The 12267-nt window shown below is 37.3% G+C and overlaps 1 protein-coding gene across 2 annotated transcripts in view; it reads right to left on the reverse strand.

Moving 5' to 3' along the window:
* The window catches only part of LOC124153454 (lachesin-like), an 810730-nt gene that overhangs the window by 13586 nt on the left and 784877 nt on the right, over positions 1-12267 (reverse strand). The window lies entirely within an intron of this gene.

Raw genomic sequence — 12267 nt, forward strand, 5'->3', positions numbered from 1 at the left:
AAGTATTTTGCGCTAAAATTTCCTTCAAAATTCCATCACACATTTGATACTAAATCCCTAGCATGGCTATTACGCCGCAATAATTTTATAAGGATAAAAATAATTCCGTAAATGCCGTGTTAAGTGGCCGATTTTTTTCATCATTAGCCTCTAACTGAAAAATTTAACGTGTATATTATATGATAACAGTTAATATGAAGCTAGATGTTTCTAGGGTAACTATTTTCTTGTAAAAATATCCCCATGTTTATGAAATTATTCCATATTTTCTGTGCATTGTCTAATCCCCACTTGCATATTCCACTATCTTTCATTTTGGAGCTTAAGGACTTATATCGGTATGCCTTCTAGTAGGAAAATACTGAGCCCAACAAAAAATAGCATCATAGCCTCCACGACTCAAGAGATGAACACACGAATAGGATACATGTAGTGATCGCATTATCTACGTTTTTGTAGCCTTTTTTTGCAATTGACGAAATATTCTTCAAACCCTATGGACATTTGGACCATTCACCAACAAAAGCAGGATAATTAGTCCAAAACATCATTTAATGGCCTATATTATATTCATTTTCCCTTACTTCTCAAGTACACAAAATAAATGCAATGCTTTCATTGTGGATTCGAAAATAGCCACAATGGCAAGAATGAGTTCAAAATTTTATTAACTGTTCTCTTCCAGGCAAAAATGTAGTTTCATAATACATTTGCTTTTTTCCAACTTTTAGATTGAAATATAATGCACCTAAAAATATCCATCGACCTACGTGTGTCCCATAGAAATTTGAGATGAGTCTCTCATACTCCATATTCCTTCAGAAACTGTAAAACTCCAAGAGTCATTCGAGTAACACACATTCCTCAACTGTCTACCTTTCTCTCACTACATAATTGGGGTTCAGCAGAATTTCATAACTGCAAATCATACACAGCATTATTGCGCAGTTTTTCATATGAAATTCTAATTGCTCCTTTATCTTCCACTGCCTAATACGTGCTGCTTTTGTGAGCTCAATCACACGGTTAGGATGCATCTAGAAGCAATAACTTCCGAATGTTACAAAAATAGTCAAGCTTAAATCACAAGAAATCGATTCCTACATCGGATTCAGGAAGGAAAGCAATCCGAGGAAATTAGGTTAAATGGATCCGGATGAGGGTACACATCGATTTGCCTCGGAGCCTCGAGATGTGACGTTATACCCTAGCGGAACCATCTCCCAGACCCAGCAGGTCCTTCCGAAGACTGATTCGACCAAACGCCACAGCTATCTCCTGAGTGAATAGTGCAAAATTTTTGGCAATTATGACCCCTGCCGTTTGTCATCAATTACGGCCTGAATGAGATGATTGACGACGGGGCAGGGCGAGTTTGATCAGGCTCACTTGTCCAAGAAGGGAACTACGGCGAACGGGCTTTTCGCTTCCGGGAAAAAAGCGATTCCTCGTATCTGGTGAGGAGGATACGGTTGGCGGGAGGGGACGGGGAAGGAGAAATACAAGGGAGTATGGTTCGGCATCGATGCTGCTCATTAATTAAAGCGTTGTCCCGTATTTTCGTTCGCCCTAATGGAACAGCTTATTACTCGTAAAGGCGGAATACCTACAACATCCCCCACGGCCGACGAGAGCATCCATCCAACAAAGGGCGAAAATGGGTGAATGTGCCCGGATGCCTCCGGGACAAAATCAATGCGTGATGATTCAAACGCGCCACGTTCCATGGCTAATGGTTGGTCATAACGAAAATGGGCGTTTTTGTGCCCGGATTTAACATAGCTCCTCGTGTCGTGCAAGAACGGATCCGTTTAGCTTCGGATTACGATAAGAGGCTTAAGAGACCCTTGGGGCCGCGTCATAATTCACGTTTCCCACTTTTTTTTCTTCAGAAAATGAGTTTAAGCGATGAAATTAATCAAGAGGGTTTTCACTTCCCTTCCATAAGTAACAGTTAAGCTTTACGAAAAATCTCGGTTGACTCTCTTGTAATATAATGATATCCCAAGAAAACAAACGATAAAACGTACTGCGTCCAAAGAGTTTGTAATTTACATTTTTCAATATTATAGGTGAACTGTCATTGTGAAAAGAAAACAATGTCTCCTGTCAAATACTTGCACGCAATCTAAAAAGTACGTTTTGATTCCTTAAAGTATCTGATGGATAATCAAAGAAGAGCTTTATTTTAATTAAACAGGCCATGTGTCCATTTGTTTAAAATTTAAAACCCTCACGAGTCATGCCAACACCGGTTACTAGGGAAAATTTTGCGCCGTCACCCAAAATGAGTGACATAACTTTAAAAAATAAAGCAATATACGAGCCGACAAAAAATAGAGCAATATATGAACCGACAAAATTTTGTTACAAATTGCTCAAGGACGTAATAAAAGATAAAATATATGCGGCTATTTCTCGATACGTAGGCGAGAAGTATTAAAAATAAATTCCGTAAATAAATTCCCGGTAAACATATCGCATTAGGGGCTACATGGATAGGAATAAAAACAAGGTAAAGAGATATGAAATGATATCACTTTCCAACGCGAAAATATGGTAGTTAAATGTAACTATATTTGACTTAGTTGTCCTAAAAGTTAGTATTTTTTAGGTAAAATATTAAAAGTTAGATCACTTACATAAGTGCGAGATTTTTTATAATCCTTCACTGGAAGTATGAAGTTTTTAAAAAATAAGAGTTGAGAATTCATCGTATTTTTTCACCAGAATCGTATTTGTTTGGCCTTGCAATTAGTGTAACTTTGTGAGTTACACTGATTTTCTTAAAGAGAAAACTTAATTTTGAAAAGTGTTTCAGAAAGCTTCAAATATCACAAATTAACCACCCAACAACAGTCAAAGAAGACAAACGGTCTAATTCATCATCCCGGTATATTTATTCGCATTCACGTGTTATGTACCACTGAATGGGAGTTGAAGCACGCGCATTTAAACGCAACATGGTAAAATCATTTCAATGCTAAAAAAATGTTGATCATCGTAAAAAAATATGAATGCTGAAATACGACTTTAAAAATCGTGGTGGGTGGTGATAATGGCGCGAAACGCTGACTGTTGATGTCAACCAATATGGCGAAGCAGCGAGCGAGTCGAGTACCCTCTAAACGTCACCCGGCCGAGAGACGAACGAATGAGTGAGTCAGACGTCGAGTAGAATAAAAAAATAAAACAATATAAGAATAGGACCAGGGAAATGTTTCGTAGACGGGCCAACTGCTACTCCGCTCGCTTGATTAATGGAAAAAATTGAATGCACATCTTGAGTGCATTCCAAGAGCCAACAAGTGGAGAAACTGTGAGATGCACTACTACCTATCCCGCCCGGTTTTTTGAGAGACCAGGGTCAAGTACGTGGCTCTACGGAGTTCAACGCATTCCGCTTTCCCGTCATTCGCATTGCACGGACGGATCACGCGAAGGGAATTCGATGTAAAACGCTGATGGACAAACGAACGCGTATTTTGCTGGAGTGAGTCGATTTTTATGGAGTACCCTTTTTTTTACTTGGTACGCATTTTCAAGAGTAGAGATGAGTGGTATAAATACGAGTAACACAGAGTTATGCGGTCTCCATCTACACTACTTCAAATGTGGCCGCGTTGAAGATTTGTGACTTTATGGGTGAACAGCATCATCATTTGGGTCACTAAGGTCTTTAATTATCTATTTCTTTTTATTTTCTTCCATTTACAAATTCGGGGTCGAGGTAGTTACTCGGTCGAGATAGTGTCAACTTCTACTCGAAACTTTGGGAAATTAAACGAGAGCAGAGTTGCATTCTTGCTGTTAACGGTAGGTATCTTTTATGATACAATTAACTAACTCTAATCTACGTGAATTATTACCAAAATATTTTCATATCTACATTATATTAAGCGGAAAAATATGATGACATCTATGTAGTGGGTTGCAACAATATGCATGCCGTTTTGTTTCAACACCCATTTGAAAATGTTTAAATCTACCACACATCCAAGTTTCCCTGTTGTAGAACATATGAAGCAATCCAAACTCATTGTAGCTTCGAAGTAATATACCCTTCACATCACAAAAATAATTACAGTCAAATGGGCTACTCATAACTAAAATAGCCTTGAAAATCAAAACCGTTACGAGAGCAAATCAAGATTGCATAATTTTACGCAACGATGAAAAAATATATCGATATGATTTATGACACTTTAATAAGATAAGGTCACACTATAAAGAGTATTTTCGGTCCATGTAAATCTCGACCACTTGGAAATTTTCATTCAAATAGACCAACCAAAATAAATGCAAAATCATTTTAAATTCACGCCCACGAATCTGTTTCACCGAAGTACCGAAAGCACGAATAATCAAAAATATGAAAAATGAAATTGGTTCATCGAGGTTTCATAATTCAGCGGAGCCGAGGATCGATAAATGCAAACACTGCGTTCGAAGTTAAAAACGGGATACTGCGCGGGACTGGGCGAAATAGTTATTACGAATTAATGGCCTTAAGAGAGCATCCGAAGTGAGAAGTTGTGAGAGACGGAAAATATCAACATGTATGGGGTAGAGGAGCAAACGATATGCTATGAGGGGTATATAAGTGCCATGAAGGGGGTATTGAAAAGAGAGTAAGGCATCATGAAGGAAGTGGTTATGTTACGTTTAAGGGCTATGCATTGCCTGCTTCACTAAATTTCCTAGAGAAGAAGGCTCTACCTCTTAAGGAAAGCACTTCTAGCTCTTCCACACATCGGGTCACTTGTACAATGAACACCACAGTATCTGTCACTCATTTCCTCCGTACATTTAACGATAAAATGCACATATATATATTGAAAGCTGACGGTAGGTATTCAGACCAAAGACCCCAAATAATTCCTGTATTATCACAAAGAGGTTGCATTAAGAAGACACGGAGAGGACTACAGCTGAGTAATTTATTGCATATCATTTATGATTTGCTATTTAAAGCTATTGATATGGCTTTGCGCATTTAAAGAATATACAGAATTTATTTCGATTAAGGCATTGGTTTACAAAATATGTGACGATTTTAGGTTTGGAATTCCTGATCGCAGTAAATTCCTTGAATATTTTTTGTTATTTATTTTTTTATTATTTCTGAAAAGTAAATTAACCTAAGGAAATTTTGTTTGTCATATTTTATAAATCCTTCCATGGGTAAATTATCAAGCAAAAATTCAGTAACAATTCAAAGACACTATTTTTTTAATTTTATTATTAGATATATTATTGCTCCAAATTTCAGGTGTGTAAAGGAATACATACTTTTTAATGGTTGTTGGTAAATCACTAAGAAAAATTATATCACTTATATCCAGGAGGTTACAGGCATTGTTAAGGAACTTTTCAGCCAGGAACCATTGTCAAATTCGCCAAATGCCTCTTAATCCATCGTTATAATATCACAAATAATATTTCATTAATTCATTAGGCCCAAAAATGATTGCGAAGTCTACCGCGGTGGCTTGTGAAGCACGAAGAACTGAACGCAAACATATTATATGATAACAAGTACCTGCCAATAGGAAAAAAGGACGCCTTACTACCATATTATTAAAATAAGACATTGCAATATTTCTTACTATTGCAGTGGAACTCAGTGGAAATATTGCAATGTCTTATTTTAATAATATTCAGAACTTCCACCATATCGTGCCCAACATCAAATAAGCTTTACCAATTGCTTTCACAACTTCAGAAAAGTAGCATTAACATACGAAGACAACTTCAAAGCTCAGAAGCTGTTATCTCATTGGTTTGGAAATGAACAGGAGTATATGCCTCTGGGTAAATTGGTAAAGAAGTTTGAAGAAGTTTTTCGCTAAGAATTATTAAAATGATGGAACATCCCAGAACACGGTGGAATGAACGAATAAAATGAATTCCTCGAATCCTAAATTTTAAGCTTATGTAGTTAATAGATCCTTCCTCATCTGGTCTAATTATGCTACGTGACATCATATATCAAGGTCCTTCCATGAATGACTACTCTCTTTTAGAAACCCACCTGGATCACGTACTGCCACAGTCACTCTTCGGCATCTGCTGAATTCAATCTACAACTTCCTGAAGTTTCAGGTATTTAGCTTCAACGCCCGTATCCCGCATAGCATCGCAGAGAAACGTGATGTAATATGCGTAGGAACCGCCCTATTACTTCCTATCAAAGCATTCATTATGTACCTGCAATGAATTTTTATACCTTAGCCCCTAGCCATGAACGATATCGAATAATTTCCCATCTAATGGGAGGTAACGTATGGAAAATGTAAAATTCCTATTTTAAAGAGGGTCATGTGGCGTTTCAATCAGACTTGAAAATAATGATAATCATGCATGAATAATACAAACTAATTGGCGATGTTTGAAGTAAATATAGATTTATTCAAGGCAAGGAAATGAAATCCTCATACACCTAAAGTACTCCCTTCACTGATTCAAAAGGACGCTGGCGAGAAAATATGGTCAGAATGCCGAGTAATATTATCAATAAAATATTGGTAGGAATAAAAAAACTTCGAATACGAGGTTGAACGCATCAGTTGTTCTTTTTGGAAGTATTACACATGATATACAAACACTCTTATTGTTTATAAATATTATCCTGCGGCTTCACCGAATATAGTTAACTTTTCAAGGCCAAAGAGAACCTTTTTGTTAGGAACGGTATTTTTTTGGACTCAAAATTGATATAGTAGAAGTTGAAACGGGTAGGCAGTTAACTATCAGTACAACACCACAACAAGTGTTCTGTTATTTTTAATTCCAGTACATCATAAGCAAAAATAAAACATGTTTTTTGGATTGATTTTCATTCATTGTCACCCTAATCAAAAATGATTTTATACGCGGCCAAAGAGTATCTGATTGGGACATTGTAGATGGTGTGATAGGGGAAATTGAAATAGAGGTACTGACAGCGATGAAGAGAATACATGTAAGGGGTCGGGCAAGATAAACATTAAAGCAAGAAACGGAGGCTTTTTTACCTCCAGAGTGCCAATTGAAAGTGAGAAAGGTACATTTATCAAGGCTTAGGATAAGAAGATGATGACAGATGGATGAAATGAACTTGCTGAGCGGCAATATTCTATTTGGTCATTTCCCACTCTAACCGTTGGCATAACCTCGTTTCTCAGAATAAACCACTTAAAAATATTGCCCTAAAATCTCTTAAATGCGAAGTATATCAATACCTTTTTGACTAATTGTAAATAAAACAGTGATACTTATTATGACCGTAGACTAATTTATCTGGGCAATATCTTAATAAATAAAAACATATGGAAAACTCATATTTACTTACGATCGTTTTAAGAGAAATAAATATTAAATATATTTCCGTAACTTCTAAACTCATAATAACGTAAACATTGACCCTTATTATGAGCTACGACAAATTTAACTGCAGTTCACTTTAAGGCAAAAGGCGATTGCCCCGTTAAATGATTTTTCCAGAATGATGAGTAGGACACCATCAACATGAAACCTTCGATAATATAAAGCAATCACTGCATTTTCTCTGCCTTGCTACATCGACTTAAATTGGAAATTGTAAGTTTTACATGTTGTAATTAATGGAATATATGTATTATTTTTGGCAAAAAACAGTCACAGCAAAAGAATTTTAGCCAAGGTAATAATCCAATGCGACTTTTAAAACCAAGAAACATGCATTTGTAAAGTAATAATTCAAATAATAATAATAATGGCAAAAATGACTGTCTGAGGGCGTCACCAGTGGTGAATTGGGGGAAATAGAACGACTTATCCGCTCAGCGAGAGGAAAGAGGGGTCTGCGAAATTATGCGAGGGTGAAGGCCGTGGTGGGGATGGAGAGTGTTCTTTGGGTGTCTGGGAACTCTGCCTTCCTAGCAGCGAGGCACTGGAGAGAATACTGACGGGAGCAAGGGAGGAGCTTGTAGGAGCATGAAATTTTGTTCCGCCTTTTTTTCTAGGCAGAAACGTGCGAGTTAAGTGATTTAGACAGTTTGAATTTCCATTCTGTCTCGTCTTGTTTGGGTCTAATACTAATAACACAGGCCTGCATTTTTTACGATTCTACCACGTTTTTCAAGTTCTGTTGACGGAGTACCATATATTTTTGTGCGCTGAATCCCAAAAATGTCTTATTTTTACTAGACTGAGTAAGAACTTTTTTTTTAATTCACCATCAGTAAATTACAAAATATGTCAAAAATATACCGAGTTTGGTGTCATTTTCTTTTGAATTGTGTGCACAATACAAATATTTCAATCCAATTAAGATATCTTATCATTTGCCGGAAGTCATGGTTAGACACTTTTGGGCACAATAGGCGACTCATTGTTTGCCTCTAGAAACTGGGAGCTTTGAAGAAGGTTGGATGAAAAGGGTCAGTTTGAGAGAAAGGGTGAAGCACGTTTCCATTGTTGTCGTGTAACTTGATATTTTATTTCGAAGAGTTTATGGTCTTCAAAACATAAAACCTGAGCGAGAAATTATCTAGGGTGCCAGAGGCTTCCTGGGGGCTACGGAGGCAAGGGAACCTTTAGAGGAGTGGACAGAGTAGACAAATAGGTGGGGGATAGCGGATTTTGGGAAATGTGGGACGTAGTTACTATTCTAAGGCGCTGAGGTTCTCCCGATGGCAGTTCTATCTCTTGGCAAAGATTCACACTATGTGCCTTTCGTGTTTAGCCTTATTGAATAAATAATATGGAAAACTTAGATTAATATACGATCGTTTTAAAAGAAATTAAATGTATAGCTACCCGAGGAAAAATATCTTTCGTATCTATTAGATACGATTATTTATTATTAAGAGCAATTATGATAAAATAAGGAAGAGTACTTGCCATGTATCCTCCTTGTGCGAGTATTCTGATGTATAATAACCGATTCGGACAAAAGGAAAACTAGTCATCAAATATATTATTAGAGAAGTTACCATCAAAAGGGAGAAATTAGGGTAAAAAAGTTATATCTTAGTGTATCACCCTCAAGCTTAAAAATGGCATATGTCAATTGCATGTTGAAAGTTATAATTACTCCGACTGTTATTGTACAACTGAATATGAAGTTGTAGGTGAACAGCTTTCCATTTTATGTCCCTGTGAAATCAAAACGATCTTGAATTAACTCTCTCTCTTTCGTAAAAAAGGGCGTGCCAGAGATGAGATTTTTTAAACGAAACATAACAAAAAAAAACAATTAGTCGACGCAGGGGAATACAGGACCCTTGCTACCATTGCATTAGGTTGAAAGGTTTCCCAAGAATAAATTTTCCGCAAGGATTATTTTCGCTTACTTAGCATGTGAGACCTGGTACATAAAATTTTAAACACTCAGCCGGGCAAAAAAGTAGGACACGCATGCATCAAAAAGATGCTTCTCCGGGAGAGGCGGACGAGTAAAATTGAATGTTACAGGTCACGTGATATCCAAAATTTCAGCATTTCTCCATCCTTTCACCTCATGCAAGGGAAAGGGAAGAGGTGTTAGCAGTAGGGGGCTTTTCGTCCGTGCAGACATCAAAGAGGCTCGCCGACTGGTACGTGTGATGTGGCTTGGCTACAAAAAACCTTAAATACCGCACTGCCTTGCAAATGAGCTGGACGGGCTTATCCCGAAACATAGCTACCCAATGAATTATTTCACCAGATACTGTAACTCAGTCCAACAACGCTCAAGCCGTTTTCCATACAGCAATTTGTTCATATCCCTGTCATTGCGAGATATTTTCATGATCTTGTCGGTCAAGAATTTCGTTGATGTACACATGTTGAATTATGGTATGATTTCAGCTACTATTCCTTCATACCTCTGGATAGGCTGTAGGATCATTATAGAACATCCCAGAAAGGATATCTATATTTATTAATTAAACAAGAACTATGAATTGTCACTATATAAAATATATTCACCTATAGCCAGCACAAAAAGATATAAATTGTGCTATGATGTTTATTTCGTAATTGGCTTTAAATTTCCATTCCTTGCGGCAAACATTATCCCAATCAAGATTTTATTTAACTCTTTAAATAAACAATAATTTATTTCTAACGCCTTAAAGTTTTTCTAACCAAACGAAACCACTAACCAAAATTTCATTTATGGTAAAGGAATTTTCAGTATGTAGTTTCAGAGCAATTTTATGGTGATAAGAATCAAAATAATAGAATATTCTGCACCATGGCAATTCCGGAATGCCTAAATTGAATTAATAATAGTGATTCTAAAATATATTCAAATCTATTTTGCAAAGATTTTATCATAAATTCTAATTATTTACAGCTAGATTTCAATAGATGCACAATGAAAGTCCATAAAATTTTTGTATGTACTTAAATATCGATCATTCCTCACTCAGTCTAAATGTGGCTTAAAAATATTTTAAGGGTGGTTAGATATGTATACATACTTAAGGCTTTGGCATAAATTCTTCTTAAATTCATAATGAGATGAGGGTGTGAGAGAGATTTATACATTTGTCATCCTCCTTGAGAAATTATATTTCAAAATTGAAGCAAATGTATGTGAGCTTTTCTAGCTTTAATGTAAGAAGTTGCAATTTAAAAAAATTAAATTATTCAACCCCACCGCCAAGAGCGCACCTTTCATAAAAATCCTCGGAATAATCCAAGAGATAAAAAAGGGGTCATCCAAAATGGTACCCGGCCGGAGTAAAAATCGTCCAGAGAAAAAATCTCTTAGCGAGATTTAAGAGAATTATAGCTTGCAAGAATGCGAATACCCCGTAAATTGATACGAGTGCGTATATCCTGAATAATCTTGCGATTAAAAAGTCATCTGATATCCACTAAAAAACAGTTCCATGGATATCAATGGATTGAAATTGGAGAAGTAAAAGACCTTAATGCCGATTAAGTTAATCGCTCAAATCCCTTCTGAAGATAAATTAAATCTCCGGGCTCTACGCCCCGAAGCCGTAACTCGAGACCAATAGAACGGTGGGGACAACAAACCACCCATTTCACACGGGACCATTTGGTTAGAAGGGGGAGTGAAAGAAAAAACATGCGAATATTTCAGAGGAGTGAGTTAAACAGAAGGGAGTAGGAGAATAAGTTACAGGGTTAGAGGAGATAAAGGAGAGTAAACATTAGTCGTGACATTAACGCGAGAGATAAGGGTTTTATAAGACATGATCCAGTCATAATCTTCCACTGGAGTCAAAGCATTCGGAGAGAGGAAAGGAAAAAGGTAGATTACCCACTTAGTTGGAGTTGAGAGATGAAAAAATGGTGGAAAGCATAAGCGGCAAGAATAAAACATACACGGATCACAGGCAAAAAGGTCAGGGATCGGGAAAATGTCAGCGAAAGGAGAGGAAAATGGTTGAAGATGAACTAAAAAGAAATGACAAAGCACTCCAAGATAGGGTGTTAATTAAGCACCCCTAAGGAGAGAGGGATGACAAGCGGCCATTTGCCGGGCGCATTAACCCACTAATCAACCCAACAGCGCCATTAAGCGTCATTCTCCACCCTCTCCTATTCCAACCTTGCCCGGATTCATCATCCCTTGAGTTTTTCTTCAGAGTATAGGGGGTGGGAGAAATCAGTGGAGTGGGGCACGATGAACATAAGCAGCCTTGATGGCGCGGGTCGCAAATGCATCAACAAAAGCAGCGAAATCGAGAGTGCAACTAATGGACGGGGATTTCCCTCACAATGCACCGCGCCCACCACGAAAGGTTTTGGAATCCGTGGAGCGGCGACGTTCGGATGCACTCTGATGTGAAATATCCACCATTTTCGTCTCGTCAAAACGCAATTGTAGTCCTCCATAAGGGGCGGATATAGCGTCAAATTTAGCTCTGCACTTCACGCTTTGATATTGAAATCAGAGAATTTTGCAATTCAACTCTCTCATTCACAACATATTCTCCACTATAAGGGTGGAATGTAGAGTGGTTTTGAGTTTAACGACCTTCCGTGGAAGTGCATTAGTAGTGCTCTGAGATTAATTCATGCGAAGAGTGTAATCCAACGACTAATGAAAGGGAGAAGGTCCAATTATTTTCTATTCCAAATCGTAATTCTGCACTTCTTAATCTGCTACCTCAGTTTCCAACTTGAATCCACAGATTTTTGCCATGAACGGTACAATATTATTTGCCATGAACAGTACAATATCATTGCCTAGGGATCCATGCTTCCATTTCCCGCCGAGAGTTGTGAATACTTAATTTTATAGTTTTCAAAATCGGTAACGTCAAGGAACGCGAGTGCACA

This window comes from Ischnura elegans, chromosome 2 (assembly GCF_921293095.1).
Source record: "Ischnura elegans chromosome 2, ioIscEleg1.1, whole genome shotgun sequence".
NCBI classification, from domain to species: Eukaryota; Metazoa; Arthropoda; class Insecta; order Odonata; family Coenagrionidae; genus Ischnura; species Ischnura elegans.